The sequence below is a fragment of the Clupea harengus genome, chromosome 23, assembly GCF_900700415.2.
Source record: "Clupea harengus chromosome 23, Ch_v2.0.2, whole genome shotgun sequence".
Taxonomy (NCBI): Eukaryota; Metazoa; Chordata; class Actinopteri; order Clupeiformes; family Clupeidae; genus Clupea; species Clupea harengus.
This window is the reverse complement of record NC_045174.1, coordinates 772,805-790,304: the sequence shown is the minus strand read 5'-3', so window position 1 is coordinate 790,304 and position 17,500 is coordinate 772,805. Positions and strand designations below refer to the sequence as shown.

Here is a 17,500-nt window from a genome sequence, read left to right as displayed (position 1 = left end):
CTGACGTAGAGGCAGGAAGGAGGAGGGGTGGATTGGTTGGAGGCCAGGATGGGTGAGGTGGAGGACTGGCTGAAACTGAAGCACCGCGGCTGCAACCTCCATGGTTAGGCAGCGAAGCCTGGATGCTCGTCTGCGTGTGTGTGTGTGTGTGTGTGTGCGGTACTTCAGCGTCTAGCCTAGCCTCAGATCCAATCTGACGCTCTCAGGAAAGTGCCTCTCTCCTCCGCTTGTCTCGTTTCGTCTCCGCTCGTCTCGCCTGGTCTCAAGCCCACTGATTAGTATTGATTGCCAGATGAATTGGCCTCTCGACTAGAAATTGAACAGAATAATCCTTGCATCCTTGTCTGACAAATCCATCCTCGGTGGGCGGAGTGACAGTTTGAGGCTGTGGGGGGTGGGGGGTTGGTGGGGTGGGGGGGGTTGAGGAGGTTATTGCTGATGCTATCGGGGCTTGCTTTGTGCAGCGAGACGCTTGAGAGAGCTGAGTGACTCGACTGCTCCTGCACACAGACAAAACCAGGTTTCTCTGCCGTTCGCTGCTCTGCCCCCACACACACACACACACACACACACACACACACACACACACACACACACACACACACACACACACACACACACACACACACCCAGTCAAATAAAGAACGTAATGACATCTAAATTTGTATGAAGTCTAGATGTGACATGCTTAGATCTACGTGTAACACATTTAAAAGGTGTGTGTGTGTGTGTGTGTGGTAGGGGTTGACATGGCAGAGAAGATGTGGGGGGTGGGTGTCCCTCTCCGTCAAGGAAGGAGGAGGTGTTGGTGGTGGTGTGTGTTTGGCGGGGGAGGTGCTTCTTGCACCTGTGATTTGTAAAAGAAACGGATCTTTCTCCCAGACAAATCCCGGAATTTGCCGGAGCTCTCAGAGGCCCCCCCCCGCAGTGCGCCGATGCCATGGTTGGCCGTGTAGCTGCCACTTGTCTTTTGGTGTGTGTGTGTGTGAGTGTGTGTGTGTGAGTGTGTGTGTGTGTGTGAATGGAGAATGGGGGGGGTGGGTGGTTGAAGGTGGGGGGGGGGGGGCGGGGGGGCGGGGGCGGGGCCAACTCGGCTGGAATGATGAAATGGAAAAGTTCCAGTGCAGTGAGCACCCGTGCGCCGAAGGTAATTGGAGATTGCCACCGAAAGGACTCGGCACGAAACGCTCTCAATTTCGCCCGGGAGAAAAAGAGAGTGGGTGCACGGGAGAGAGAGAGAAAGAGAGAAAGAGAAGGGCGAGTGAGAGAGAGAGAGAGAGAAAAAGAGAAAGAGAAAGAGAAGAGAGAGAGAGAGAGAGAGAGAGAGAGAGAGAGAGAGAGAGAGAGAGAGAGAGAGAGAGAGAGAGAGAGAGAGAGAGAGAGAGAGAGAGAGAGAGAGAGAGAGAGAGAGAGAGAGAGAGAGAAGGGCGAGTAAGAGAGAGAGAGAGAGAGAGAGAGAAAAAGAGAAAGAGATAGACTGCATAGGTTGATTATGTCTGCCTTCTGTCAAAGGTGACCCATAATAGAGTGAAAATAGAAGCACTCTTTTAGAGTCATTGAAGAAAGAGAAAGGGAGAAGAGAGAATGAGTGTTGGCTGCCTGTAGAGTTCACGCCTGGAGTCCCACACATGGCTTGCAGACGTATGATAATAGCCAACTTCTGGATTAATGTCATGATACAGAATTTAGTATGTCTTGGAATACAGAAGTAGTTGTTCACATCGTCTGGGGAAAAAAAGTGTTTTCATTTTCTTTTACCCTTCTTGATTGTCAGTGCTCGGCCACTGAAATGCCGAGTGCACAATACGTCATGGTGCTGCTGTTCATTAAGAGAATCGAGGTTAGCACGGCTGGTGTCATTGGGACCAATCAGATGCAGGGAATTCCTTGTGTTTTAGTTCTCCACCTCCTTGGCCCAATAGTCTGACATTTGGAGGATTGAAGTGTTTGCAGTGGAAACTGCATGAATCATTGATAAAAGGAGCAACGCTTCAATAATTCAGAGCACTTTCAGTATTTTTGTGGCCCGTCGTCGTGTTGAGGAGCCGCCACCATTCAGCCTCTTGCATTTGTTTCGTTCGTTCACACAATTTCTTCTTTAAATAGTTTCTAAGTGTCATTGTTTATGAAGAGATAGAGTATGCTTTCTGGGTACTTGTGCAATGATTACAGGGCTGTATCATGTTAATAGCATAATATAAATTGCTGATCAAAGTTATGGAGTATTCTTCTATGGACATCTGTGTATCCACTATGCAATCTTTCATTTGCTATATTTAATATCTTTCTGTTCTTTATAATATTGGTGTGTATTATCTATATTAGTCATCATAGAGGTTAATTTCTGACTGCTATACTGGAGAGAATTATCTTTTCGGCCTACAGGACTACTAGGTTACAGTCAGGCAGGAAAGATGTTATCAGTCGATGGTTATTCTGCGATAGAGCCGTTACTTCTGGGGGGGGGGGGGGGTGTGGTTTCCTCCTCATTACCATGTTGTGGGTGACATCACATTACTCTGTGACGGCAGCCTCTGATTCGTTCTCTATGCCAGTGGTGTCACGGCCGTGTTTTCATTGCTCAGCGTGTCAGAATGCTGTAGAAATGCCACTGGCTTCTTCTACGGCAGTATTTAGTCAAGTTTGGAGCCTGACAAACGACACGGGTGCCAAAGGGAAGCTGAGACGGCCGGGCGGTGAAAAAGTCGACCGAAAAGAGTTAGAGGCGACGAGGAAAAAGAGACAGAATAAGAGAGAGTGGGAGAGAGCAAGAGGATAGAGAGAGAGAGAGAGATGGAGAAAGTGAGGGGTGAGGGGAAGAGGAAAGAGTGACTGAAACTGTGTCTGCAACAATCGCTGCCATCGTTTCTCTGCCTGTACAAGGGCGTGAGCCGGGCTAGCTCAGAGGAGCGAAGTGTTCACCTCTGAATCATAGCTGGCAGAGGTGCCAAAACACATAAAAGATGGGAGGAAGAGGAAAAAGGAGGAGTGTGTGCAATTTTTTTTTTCAGTGCAGCATTGTTTTTTTTTTTTTGTTGTTTTTTTTTCTGTTTTCTTTTCACCGAGCTATGCAGGACCTGTCTCTGCTCTGGCTGTCGGGATCTATGCCATCCTGCTATTGTTCCGAGCAGAAATCACCCCAGACAGCCATTGTTCCCTTCCCAGAGTTCCCCCTCTGGAGCGCCATTTATTTAGGCTAATATTGCAGGAGCTTGTCACATTTTCCTCCAATAAAGCAAACAGGAAAAAGAGAAACACAGCCAGAACTACCAAGTATCTTTTGTAACAAGATTATATGATTTTATTCGTCTCTTTCCCCCCTCTTGACCCTAGTTGGTTTTGGATTAGTTTAAAGTGGAGGTATTGCTGAACTGAATTACCTCGTCGTTAGGCCTTTGTAGGGGTGCTTATGTCAGATTAAAAGTGCTTAAGTGTGGGGTTTATAAATGTGTCAGCATCTGTCCGTGAAGCCAAGGAGAAAAGCCAGCGCACAAGCCTTTTGTGTTTGCGTTTGAGACGGGATCAAATGAACCTTGATTCCTGGAAATCCGTGACATGTCAGGACCAAGTGGAGACAGAGACACAGAGACACACAGAGAGAGAGAGAGAGAGAGAGAGAGAGAGAGAGAGAGAGAGAGAGAGATTCCCATTAGTGTCTGACACGAGTTTCAAGAGGGAAGGATGGCATAACCTGAAGTGTTTGGACACACGGTTTGCATCCAAACCTCCTCCCCCCTCCCAACTGTCAGGAGAGTTTCAACACCTTCCATACTCCAAATCAAAACAAAAGAATCTGAAGAACCCATTTGATATCATAGCAATCACCCAACTAGACAAGTCTAAAAAAAAATCTATTAATGACTGTTGCTTGTGCTATATGAAGATTATATATAATATATATGTATCATCTAACCCCTTGATTATATATAACTATTATAGAATAAACATATACTGTAGATATTAAGACAACACACAGGTGTTGAGCAACAGGTAGTGATTGGGCACTTCGCACCGATTCCTGTTACAGACGGGAGCCGCCTGCGTGACGTGACATGAGTGCTCTTCTGCTTGGCGTGTGATGTGACGTGCCGTGACGTGACGGAGGCTCCATCAGTGTTGAGCACAGGGAGGAGATGAAGTCCTCCATCTGGATGTTTGTTTCCTCCTGCTCTCTTATTTCATCTCCGATTTTGGAGGAGGAACCGTGGCACTTGTCACCAAAGATTTAGACACCGTCGTCACAGCGACGTCGCAATCCTCTCGAAACCCTTCCTCAGTCTTCGAGGAGGAGAACAAAAGGAAGGGACTTCATCTTCCCCAGCCAAACAGAGCGAGCTAATAGGGGAAAAAGAGACAATGTGTGTTCAGTCGCACCATTATGTCGGAGGAGAGGAGCGTGCCTCTATCGCTTTCTCTGCTGCTGCTGCTGCTTTGCAGTCCTTTGTATTCTGTTTGTTGACGCTCTGCCACTGATGACACATCAGCGACCATCCTTTCACATTAGCATCGCGCTAACCCACCACCGACGACGTGCCATTCAAAAGGAATCAAATTCGTAAATTGTCCCTGATGGATGCGCGCGGGGGGGGGGGGGCTGGGATCGGAGCATATGGCCACCAGGCCTTCAGTGACCCTTCGCTCTGGAATCTCGGCTTCAAAATAACCGTAAAACCAAAAGAAGATCCTCGTCCTTTCCACGCTGCCACTGTTCCTTTCTCTGCCGTGCAGTGGAGAAGGAGAAGATATGATGAGAATCACCTGTCTCAGTGGAGGAGCTTGGCCTCCCACCAGCCTCCTCTCCCTCCCTCCATCTCTCTCTCCCTCCCTCTCTCTCTCTCTCTCTCATCCCCTCCCTCGCTCGCTGCTTCTCTCGCTGGCCTTGAGCAGACAGCTGAGGGAATATTGTCACAGTGGCTATAAAGACTGATGGTGGCGGGCAGCCGATAAGCACCTCTATCGGGATTCATGACCTAAGTGGCCGAAACAGGTTTGGGGGGGGCGCGTGTGTGTGTGCGTGTGTGTGTGTGTGTGTGTGTGTGTGGGGGGGGGGGGGGGGGGGGGGGGGGGCGCGGGCAAGTGGAAGATTATTTCCACTTGTGTGTTTTTCTGCTGATGCGCCTCATTTTTATCCAGGGCCAGTGGTTTGACGCGGAAAGCAATCAAAGAGAAAGAGAGCGAGCAAGAGAGAGCGAGAGAGAGAAAGAAAGAAGAAGGAATAGGATGATGGAAAGGGGGAAGGGGGGGCTGAGGGGAAAGAGGAGAGGGAAGGTGTGTGTTTTTTGTATGTGACCTGTACCTCACTAGCAGCTGAAGTGAATTACAGCCGTGTTGCTAGCGGTCCCATCCATCACAGTGATCCGGTGATGGAGAACACATCCAGGCAACTGTGCTCGCTCTCTTGTATTATTGGATTGTTTGGAGCCGGGCCCTCATAATAGCTCTTTGTCAGAAGTCTCCCTAAAATAAGCAGGCGCTTCAGAGAGATTACCTACACCTACTTATCACTATCAGAATCCTTCAGAATCCGTCCCTTTGCTCTCGCCCTCCTCAGACTCATTTTTCTCGGCTCTTGTCTCTTTCCATTTAACAACCGCCAGAAAAAGAAAAAAAAAAAACAAACAAAACTGATTTTGAAGTACCTCATGAAGAGCCTCTGAGATGTCACGGGTGGCTTATCTGGCCCTTTCCCTCCGAGACTCCTCCTCCTCCCAACCCCCTCCCACTTAATGCATTGTAATGGGTGACCGTTATTTACACGGTGGAGATAAACAAAGAGGAGCATGGGATTGATGAAGTAATCCACTTCCAGGCTCATTAGCCCTTGAAGCAGGAAGGCCAGAGCAGGCTCCTGCTTCACCCCCGGCTGAAGGAGGTAACGGGAATACGAGTCATTAGGGCGCCTTTCACCGTGGCTCTGGAGATGATTCGGGATCAGTAATTGAGTGTTATGAGCCTTACATGGCAGAGCAGAGCGGAGCGGAGGGGAGAGACAGAGAAAGAGAAAGAGATAGAAAGAGCGGGGGAGGGAGGGAGGGAGAGAGGGAGAGAGGTCTGCAGGGAGAAGGCTGTTTGCCTGTCTTCCTTCTCCCACAAGCTCTTTCAGATCTCGCTCTGACTTGCGAGGCGTATTCATCTCCATTTACGCCTGTGCTGTCGCAGCTCTCGCAGCTCTCGCAGCTCTCGCTCTCTTTCTTCCCATGTGATGATCTTGCTCTTCTCTCCTCCTCCTCCTCCTCCTCTCCTCTCCTCGCCCTCCTCCTCCTTCTCCTTCTCTCACCATGTCTCTCTCGCTCTCTCTACGTCTCCCCCAAAGGCTCTATCTGTTTGCTTTTCCCTATTGTACTCTCTCCTGACTATTATGTCACAGGAGAGGAAGAAGGCCCTTGATGACGGTACGGCAGACGCTGCCCAGATCTGGCCCAGACCTGGCCCCGGTCTGTTCTGCACTTGTTCAAGCTGGATTGGGGCTCAATACACCAGCCTTTGCTTTATCTGATCCGTCAGTCTTGCATTATAATTGGCTGGAAAAAGGTCCATCTTCGTCTCATACCTATTTCTCTTGTCACATCCACTTTCTCTCTCCTCTCTCTCTCTCTCTCTCTCTCCTTCTCTCTCTCTCTCTCTCTCTCTCTCTCTCTCTCTCTCTCTCTCTCTCTATCTCTCGCTCTCTCTGTCATGCCTGTGGTAATTCTTGCTGATGCGTCTGGCTACGAGTTGCTATGGCTCTATGAGGAAGCCAGGTGACCTGGCCACAGGGATGGCCAGTGGGGGCAAGTCATTTGCCTTCCAGATCAGCTGACCAGACACAGACACACACACACACACATACACACACACACAAAGACTCACATATACACTGCAGGCTGTACCACACACACGTGACAGCCTTGGATTTGTGTTTCCAAATCACTGACAGTATTGCATATACATTACACACCCATGGAAATGATCAGAGAGCAGCAGACATGTGAGCTGTTGACAATGGTGCCATGGTGTGCGTGCACATGCACTGGCGGACTAACGACTGGTAAATCGACTGAAGCCAGCTGTCAAACAGATCACATTTTGTTGTGTGTGTGTGTGTGTGTGTGTGTGTGTGTGTGTGCGTCAGTCAGCTTGAAATAGTAGCAAGTGTCAATAGCAATCTCCCTGAATGATAAGCAACCTCCCTCTCTCTCTCTTTCTCTATCTATCCATCTTACTCCCTTTTTCCCCCACACACTCATTCTCCCAACCCCCACCCCTCTCTCTCTCCCTCTCTTTCTCTCTCCCTCTCTCTCCCACTCTCTCTCTCTCTCTCTCTCTCTCTCTCTCTCTCTCTCTCTCTCTCTTATTCTCTCTCTCTCTCGTCCTGTCCGTCCACCTGTCTCTCTCTGAATGACGAAGGGAAGCACGTGTCTTTCGGAGCCCCATAAACTCTGAGCGCGCCACAGGAGGCTCCAGTGCCTGACCTGATTTGAATTTTAGCGCGGGCCCTAATCTAATTGTCAGCCCTCATCGGAGGATTCCCCTGCCTAAGAACACCGAGGTGGATCATCCCTCTGGAAATGCCTGGGAATTCCTTGAAGCCGCGGCTCTCTCCGTTGTAAAGGAGCTTGAGATGGGAGCACCTAATGAGTTTGCATTAGACGATGGCCTTAGTGGAATCTCTTGAGGTAAAAGGACATAAAGTAGCATATGGTGGTTCAAGGGTGTGTAGAGGTTTTGAAGAGCATTTTAGCAAAGTCAGTTTTTCTCAATAAATGGATTAGTATGGCTTGTTTCATTTTGCTGAAAAGAAACAATATTGTTTTTTATTTAAAAAAATAAAATAAATGTTCTTATTGCTGTACCGGAAATTATAACTTTTGTGTGCCGTTACACCGCTATTTCTATTTATTTAGTAGACTTTACTCTGATCTTGTTGTCCAAATAGATTTAAAGTATTACATCATTATTGAATATAATACAGAACTAATACAGAATTACTAGGATAGTAATATAGAATTGAACAACTGAATTAATTCTACAATACGAGATCGATAGCTTACATTTGATATGGTACATCTAGTGACAGTAATTCATACTAAGTGTCAACCTTTTCCCTACCCCTGCTCGTTGCGCATAGCTCTTCAAAACGGCACATAGTTTTTCGAGAAACATTCCCGTTGTGCTTCACACCTCAAAAACCTTTGGGATAAAAATCCTGCCACAGTCGAATGGCAAGAGCCATAGGGAGGGCAGGGTCCTATTAGCCGTTTGGGAGAGAATGCCCAGCATGAAACTAATTACCTGAATATTATTTTGCGGAGGAAAAGGATGCAGTAAATAGTGTTTGTCACCGTTTAGATTAGGAGCGAGTGTATGGCCAAGTCTAATTACAGACCCGGGGCTGTGTGGTAGGCCGGGGAGGAGAAGAGAGGAATGGATATGAGCCCTTCCAGGAGTGTGTGCGCTCCACGTCTGAATTAAAGCTGTAATTGTCAAAAGAAAAGCACAATGAGAACTTTCCTAATATTGTGAGATTACTTTTACCTGGTCAGGGGCCTGCTGTTCAGGCGGGTTTGGCAATAGGAAGTCATGCCGCTGAAAGCTCTGCAGTGTGCTAGATACAGGCTGGAGAACCTCTGGCTAGCAGGTCTAGGCTTGAGCCCCATAAGCTTGAGGTTTGGATATAGGCCTTCAAAACAGGAAGCCAGCTGGTGGACCTTTCTGCCACACACCATTACCCAGCTTGTGACTAGTCCACAGAAATGTCCGATTCATTTCTCTGCTCTCCCCTCTCAGAATGGATGACTTTTCCTGTATATGTCCTGTGTTGTGGCGCTACAGTAGAAAAGGTGCTCACTCTGGGCTCTGCCTCGTGTGCTCGCTCGCTTCAGCTGTTGTGTTTACCAGTGCGGGTGTGGCCATCAGTTTGCGTTGGGGTTTGGATGTCAACGCTCTTGTTTACTGTGTGGGGATTTTTTCCATCCTCCTCATCTTCCTCCTCAACAGAGGATGTGTGTGTGTGTGTGTGTGTGTGTCCTTGCACAACTCCTAACTTGTGTATTCCGTCGACAGTCACACTCTTGTGATTAATGCTCGTAGAATGGAGAAGGGTTTTTCACATAACGTGTTATCACTTAACCCCCTACCTAGTGTATCTTTCTTATCTGTTGTTGGGATCAAAAAGAAAGTGGGAGAGCTGTTTCACTGCAGTGTGCTCATGGTGCCTTGTTTCACCGATGTGGAACTAGATAGCGTCACAGTGAATTTTTCCAAACTGTAAGTATTTTAGAAAGCATTCTTTTGGAGTGAATCTGCAACTGTACTGTGCAGTTGTGCACTCGTCCTCAAAGGACTGGGTTGTAATGCCTAGCCTTTGTAGCAGACAAGAATACGTTGCCATGCAAATAAACTTTGTTAAAAAGCTGTTGACATGCAAATAGCTTCAGATGAGAATAACAAGGCACAGCGAGGTCGTGCATCACAGTATGGGGGATGTGTGTGTGTGTGTGTGTGTGTGTGTGTGTGCATGTGCGTTTGTGTGTTTTGGTCCAGTCGTCTTCTCTCTCACCCTCTCTTTCACCTTCTCTCCCTGACAACATGAGCTGTGTGTGTGTGTGTGTGTGTGTGTGTTTGTGTGTGTGAGGCCGCGGTGTACTAAGGATTCGGCAAGACCCCAGAGTACTCAGCAGGACGTGTGGCCCGTTTTAATCAAAAACAGAACAGAACGAGGAACACAAAGAACAAAAAAGAACATCTTCTTGGACAGTCATCTAAAACACAAATATTATTTTGCCTTGAACCGGATGAGTTGCATTTGACTTGCAAATGCCGTTACAAAACACCCCATCTCCCCCCCCCCCCCCCCCCCCCCCGCCCCCACACACACTCTCCCACCCACCACCCTACCGTACGGACGATCCAGTACTCAACCCTGTGGAGCATCGAGGCGGTGACCCCATGTGCTAACAGCGGGGGGGGGAGTGAGAGGGCAGGTCCCAGTCCCGATTCAGGGGGGCCCGCGGTGAACTGAACCTCCCAAGTAAGACCCACTTCAAAAGCAGCAGGAGAGACAAAACACAATATCCCAACCCACCAACAACCCATAACATCTATGGGCACTCTCTGCTAGTCACACGGAAAATTGGGGTGGGGTGTGTGTGTGTGTGTGTGGGGGGCGGGGGGGGGTACACTTCCCTAGTCCAACACGGCTCCAGTAACAGCAGAAGTCACGGGGGTCAGCTTCCAGGGAGTTGCGAGCACTGAACATGTACGTTCCTCCTCGCTGTAACTGAAAGCTGCTTAGGGGTAAATCTGCTCAGTGTCGACAAAAGACTATTAAAACAGCCACTGGGTTCAGTGATGAGTCGATGACATGTAGCCATGGAGCTAACTCAGGGACAGAGGCATTCAGGAGTCTGGGTTGGGCATCTGGTGAACGTGTGTGTGTGTGTGTGTGTGCGCGGGGGGGTACCTGTCGAATTCTGCTCTCTGTGAGTTCACTGTGCCAGCGGTCTGACTTCCTGCTTCCATGAGGAGCCAATTAAAGCTGAGGAGGCCCCCATTTGGCTGAAGGGAGAATACGAGAGATGAATGCATTCCACTTGCCCTGGTCAGTCAGGGATGGCTTTTTTTTTTTAAACAGGTTTTTATTGTTTTAGGCTGTCTTGTGCGATTCAACTCAAGCTGGGGGACGTGTGTGTGTGTGTGTGTGTGTGTGTGTGTGTGTGTGTGTGTGTGTGTGTGTGTGTGTGTGTGTGTGTGTTTTTGTGTGTGTGTTTTCCACGTATGGGACTTGGGGTGTTCTTTTTTACCTTGCTGTTTTCTCTGCTCACTCTTGCTTTGAAAGGAGGGAGTTTTTTTCCAAAAAAGACATCACCTCATATAACTTCCCAAGGAGGCTGCGGTTGTTATCTGAGGAGCATGTTGATGAGCTGGCACAGCCTGAGAGACAGACAGACAGAGAGAGTGAGAGAGAGTCAGAGAGAGAGAGTCAGAGAGAGAGAGTCAGAGAGAGAGAGTCAGAGAGAGTCAGAGAGAGAGAGAGTCAGAGAGAGAGAGAGACAGAGAGAGAGACAGAGAGAGAGACAGAGAGAGAGACAGAGAGAGAGAGACCGAGACCGAGAGAGAGTCTTCCACTTTGTCTGCAGTTGGAAAGAGGCCTGGCAAAAAAATGCAAACATTTTCTCCCCCTTCTCCCTCTCTTTCTCGCTCACTCACTCTCTCTTCCTTTTTTCCTTTCTTCCTTCCGCTCTGGTTGCGATCAGAACCCCTGATCAGGGCGATGCGGGTACACTTGTTTACGCCTGTTTACGTCGGTTGGTTAGGAAGAAACTGTTCTCGCCAGATGTTGGAAAACATCAGGCCTGCCATCGCATGTTATCAGAGGCTAACTATTTCCTTGGCCCCTCGTTGATGTTTTTTTTTCTCTCTCTCTCTCTTTTTTTTTTCTTCTTTCTTGTTCCTTTTCTCCTCACTGTGGGTTTTATTGGATCAGGCAGTCCCAGCTCTTCTCAAGCCCACTGGATGTCGATCACATTGCTGAGATTGTTCACATGATATGTGTCAGAGAAGAGAGTGTGGTGGAGGAGTGTGTGTGTGTGTGTGTGTGTGTGTGTGTGTGTGTGTGTGTGTGTGTGGACTTTCAGGGTCGTGGTCCATTGAGACCTGTAGTCATAGGCTGTGGTTTTTATGGGGGCCTTGTGACAGCAGCCCACCCCTCGACAGACACCTCATGAAGGGCCTGCACGTGTGCTGTATGTTTGCGTGTACGCCCACACAAGCAGACATGCAGACTACAGTCAAAAATCTTATCACACACACACACACACACACACACATATGCACCCACATACAGAAAACATACAGAGGAAAGCAATGCAAACCCTCCCCTCTCTCCCTCTGCCCTGGTGTGTGTGTGTGTGTGTGTGTGTGTGTGTGTGTGTGTGTGTGTGTGTGTGTGTGTGTGTGTGTGTGTGTGTGTGTGTGTGTGTGTGTGTGTGTGTGTGTGTGTGTGTGTGTGTGTGTGTGTGTGTGTGTGTGGTGTCCGTGAAAATGTGAAAATGCCCTGGTGGGTGTGGGTTCAGTCTGCAGGGCTCACTGGTTACTGTGCTTAAACAAATCAATGCTGTTGCAGATAGGCTTTTCCCCTCTCCCCATCATTATGAACTGTTTGCAGTGCAGAGTGCATCAATCTCTCTCTCTCTCTCTCTCTCTCTCTCTCTGTATCTCTCTCTCTCTCTCTCTCTTGTTACAGCCCTAGAGGTGCACCCTCTCAGCCTTTTTTTCCCTTCTTTTTTCTTCCAGCACCTAGTACTTCCCTTGTTAACTATTCTCCACTGCCCCCCACCAGCCCAAAGGACCCCCCCACCCCCCCGGCTCCTTCTCCAGCCCCTCTTCCTCTGGAGGACAGGAGCAGGGTGGGATGGCTGGAGTCAGGGAGGTGGGGGGAAGGTGGGGCTGGGCACGGCTGCCTGATATCAGCACTTGATGACAAGAGGATTAAAAACAAACAAACGGAGGCTGTGGCCATGGAAGCCTGACCCTAACACACACACACACACACACACACACCTCCCCCAAATGCAAAATGATGCACAGCCAGTACACAGTTTCAGGGCGATGCCAGAGGCAGGAGAGGCTGAGCGCTGAGCACAGTGGTGCTGGCTGCTGGCTGCTGGTGTGGGGGGAGGTGTTAGGTTGCCAGTTGCCACGCTGTGTTGTGTGTGTGTGTGTGCGTGTGTGTGTGTGTGTGTGTGTGCGTGCGTGCGTGCGTGCGTGCGTGCGTGCGTGCGTGCGTGCGTGCGTGCGTGTGTGCGTGTGTTGTGTCCGTGGAAATGTGAAAATGATAGTTCATAATGCAATGAAAGGAGGTCAAATAGAAGTGAAGAGCGGGGGGTCGTGGTGATTGACAGCTGTCTTAAGCAGAGCAAAAGCCTGCAGCAACACTGAGGTTAGCTGGATTAGCGTTAGCGTGCGGTTGAAGTGCTTGGCTAGCCTACACAAAGAAGGCTAGCCATTTCTGTGAATGAGAAGAGGCTTGTAATTCTACCAATGAAATGAGATGTATGAATCTGTTATAAGAATGTAGATACCAGATACCTGTGTTTGTGTGTGTGTGTGTGTGTGTGTGTGTGTGTGTGTGTGATGTTTAAACTGACGACTGCTTGACTGAATGAACTGCAGCAGCAGCCAGAATGACCTCATCCATGTCTCCCTGGGATCATGGCCTGCGCTCATCGTTGTCGTCTTGACGCAAGTACACGGCTGTAATACTCTTAGCGGCTGTCGGACTGCTGAGACGTCAGTGGCCACATGGCCCCGCTCAGTTCCTGGAAAGTCAAAGGGTGTGCAGCACAGCGCAGAGCAGCACTCTTCTAGAGGCAGTCATCTTCTAATGGGCTTATCTGTCCATATGTGGCCAGACAGGAGACACCATGAAAGAGTGTGTGTGTGTGTGTGTGTGTGTGCCTGCATGTGTGTGTGCCTGAGTGTGTGTGCGTGTGTGTGTGTGTGTGTGTGTGTGTGTGTGTGCCTGCATATGTGTGTGTGTGTGTGTGTGTGTGTGCGTGTGTGTGTGCCTGCATGTGTGTGTGTGTGCGTGTGTGTGTGTGTGTGTGTGTGTGTGTGTGAGTGAGTTCGTAGCAGCATGGGCGGATCCTGGTTATACTGACAGCAAACACACAGCCTTATAAAATGTTTACAGCACTCTCCCACGATCACGTGTTTGTGTGTGTGTATACATACATATGTATGTGTGTGTGTGTGTGTGTGTGTGTGTGTGTGTGTGTGTGTGTGTGTGTGTGTGTGTGGCACATATTATAGGCGCCCGAATCTCCAGCTCTTTCTCGGAGAGCTGAGCACTGGAGTGTGAAGGAGCTCATCGGAATGGAACCGCGACGCGTTGCATTAACCCCCACGTGCGGCACAAACCCTTGCCATACACTCCGCCGATTACCCGGTAATGGCCTCCCGCTGGGCGGCTGGGCCAAAGACGGTCACACCGTCTCCTCCTCCTCCTCCTCCTCCACCTTCATCTCATGTCCAGCATCTGATCATTCTGTGCTAGCCAGACCCAAAGGCCAACGCACTATTATCCAGGCCGTGGCCTCGTAACACTTGGTGTGTAGGCGTATGTTATGGCATCATGCTGGTGATATCTTCTGTGGCATCCCATTTAGCTCAACGTTGTAAGGGTCGACCTGGTCTGCCCATGTTGGTTACCCTACAGTGATCATGGCGGAATCTTTCTTTATTATGCCAAAAATATATTGTGTGTATATTGTGAAATATCGTGTTAAAATATATTGTATATATGTATAGATGTGTGCGTGTGTGTTTGTGTGTGTGTGTGTTTTGCGTGGGACACAAAAGTGAACTTGATATTTAGGGATTAGAAGAAATCCACTACCCAGTAAAGTCGGAGAAGTTGATGGACTATGTCTACAGCTGGCTCATACCCATGAAGATGGTTAGTTGGTTTTGCAGGAGAGTAGTTGTCACACGCTAAAGCTCTCATGATCCTTCGAAATAACAGTGCTCTCAGCTTATCAAAACAAAGTGGAGGGCCACCATTTACTTCTATGTCAACATCAGTGAATGTGACCTTCAGGACTATTTTTCAAGGCGCGATTCAGCGGCTTTTTATAGCTCCTGTGATTTGCTACAACGGCGCCGTTTTGATAATTTGGGCAGAGATGTATTCTTACAAATCTAAACACCTACATTTCTCTCTCGGGACTGTAATTTAACAAACCTAAATAGGTCTTTTGGGACTATAACTTAAACATTAAAAAGAGACTGCTTGAGCATTCTCTTAAGCACGAGTTGAGGTTTCTTTCATCTGCGTTTTAGCAACCACATTGTGTCTAATTGTGTAACGATTCTGAATGTGGAGTGAATGAATGAAAAAAAAAAAGACATGAATACAAACAGGAAGCATTAGAACTAAACTTTGATTTGCTCTTCTGCAAGAGGCTCTGGCGAGATGGCCAATCACCACAGAGCTTGTTGATTTAGCGCTGAACACCCTGGGGCAGTTGAGTACCATTTTGTTATTGTCTCTGCGTAGCATACAGTGCTGTTGCTGGTCACGTGCCTACTGTAGACACAACAAACTTATGTTATGAGGTGGGATTTTGTGTCGGCTAAATGTTTTCTGTTAGTGTTTTATCATTGGAAGTGTTTGCGAGTGTTTGTGTGTGTGCGCGTGGTACATAAATGCAGCTTATGTATTTATGTGTGTTCATGTTTTCGTGGGTGTGTGTGTGATTGTGTGTGTGTTTGTGTGTTAGGTCAAGCGTTCATGCAAGTACATGCATGTGTTTCCCTTGCTGAATGTGAGAGTGATTGCAATTTGTCCAACTGTGTGCATTTTTGTTCATCCATTACGTGTGTGTGTGTGTGTGTGTGTGTGTGTGTGTGTGTGTCTGTCTGTCTGTGACAGACACTCATACCGTCATCGTGGGAGTGACGGCAGCCACCTGGGGGTCATCTTTTTGTCTTTCTGACTTTTACGTAACACGGTCTTCTGTGTGGCATTAATATTGTGTGCAGCCTCAGTCAGCTTAAAAAGGGTGTGTGGGGGGGGGGATCACACTTACGGTCTTACACAATAGCCGGTCATCCCAGGGCACAGGAAGTAGGGCATGGCAGGGCTAAAAACAAACGGCACGGAGGAAAGTGCAGAAAAAGTGAGTGTGAAAGAAAGAGAGAGAGAGAGAGAGAGAGAGAGAGGGAGGGAGGGAAGTCTTGATTAGGAGTGTGTGAAATGAAGAGAGATGTGGTGGTGATGCTCACATGGAGACCAGCAAGCAAAGACCGCAGCCATTAGTGTACGGGGATGACCGGCACTGCACACACACACACACACACACACACACACACACACACACACACACACACACACACAGAGCATAACATTGCATAGCATAGCACTCTCTCTCTAAAGGAACACACACACTTACACACACATACACACACAGACACACACAGACACGGAGAAACCCTTTGCATTTGGACATGCCTGTAGACATCACTTTATCAGTCTATCAGTTCTCTGCATCATGACCCACTACAGACCCATGCTGCTCTAACATGGTGAGTGTTCACCAGGTGTGTGTGTGTGTGTGTGTGTGTGTGTGTGTGTGTGTGTGATTATGAGAAGAAAGAGGGGAAACCACTAGCGGTCGAGCTGAATTAGTGGACACAGGGTTTTTACCCAGGAATATGATAACATGCCGCAGTTACAAGACTAGTGACCCAGAAGTGAAAATACGAGCCTCTGGTGAAATAGTGTTTGGTTAACCAGGCTTGCATGAAGATGTGTGTTCAAATGTTGTGTCGTTTTTTTAAATAAAACAAAGTTTTGCACACACAGTACAGGGCTTAGTTTGCAAGTGGGGTCTTTCACAGTATCATACGTAGGTGCACCCTTCCCCATCACATTATTGGGTGTCTCGGGCTATTTGATTTTGTTTAGCGGATTTGTATTGACTTGGAGAGCTGGCCCAGGCGTTCTTCTCGAGCAGCATTTTCTTTCTCTTTTTTTTTTTTTTGTCATTCTCTGAAGTTTGTCCTGCGGTAGTGTTCACCAGGGGTGTGTGTGTGTGTGTGTGTGTGTGTGTGTGTGTGTTCACCACATTTCCTCTTGGGCTTGTTAAAGGGGACAAAGTCCCAACGAGGCGTTCACAGTCAGCTCTGCTGAAGGGAGAAAAAAAATCCCTTCCTGTTGCCCCCCCCCCCCCCCTTCACACACACACACACACACACACACACACACACACACACACACACACACACACACACACACACACACACACCTTCACTGATGTGGTGCTGATAAGAATGCAGGCATAGGGTAACTGAACAGGAAGGCCAGGGTCTAGCTTTGGAGCTGATGTCTCAGCACACACTCATGTTCATACTCACACATGCTCACACATATATATACACACACACACGCACAGGCACACACACACACACACACACACACACATACACAATCAACACAGGAGACAGACTCACTCTAATATGCTCAAAAACACAAACGCTGAAATTACATAGCAGTTTTTCTCATATCAAGAAATATCAGTGACATACTAGCATAGGCACACTGAGGTTTCTTAGTTCTTCATGCACGCAAAATATGCACCACAAAATATCATTACAACACAAACATTTTTGAAGCCATGACAGAGAGCCTGGGTGTTTCCCGGATTTCTTGGATTTTTTTTTTTCCATTTCTTCCTCTCCTTCAGTTGCATTCTTTCTTCTTCTTCTTCTTCTTCTGTTTTTTTTTTCCTGTGTCATAGTTTGTTAAAAGAGGAACCAGTGTTCCGTGTAAGAATGGTGAGGGCTGGCAGGAAACAGATGTATTGTGTTGTGTTAGCGCGCAGAAGAACAGGGATGGGCCCAGCCTGAAGAGTGAAAGCAGGGTGATGAGAACACACACACACTCACACACACACTCACACACACACACTCACTCACACACACACACACACACTCACACACACACACTCACACACACACA

The 17,500-nt window shown here is 48.2% G+C and overlaps 1 protein-coding gene across 8 annotated transcripts in view; it reads left to right on the top strand.

The window, feature by feature from the left end:
* Nucleotides 1–17,500, top strand: part of LOC105903345 (zinc finger MIZ domain-containing protein 1-like) — a 137,431-nt gene that overhangs the window by 19,365 nt on the left and 100,566 nt on the right. The gene's annotated exons all lie outside the window — the stretch shown is intronic.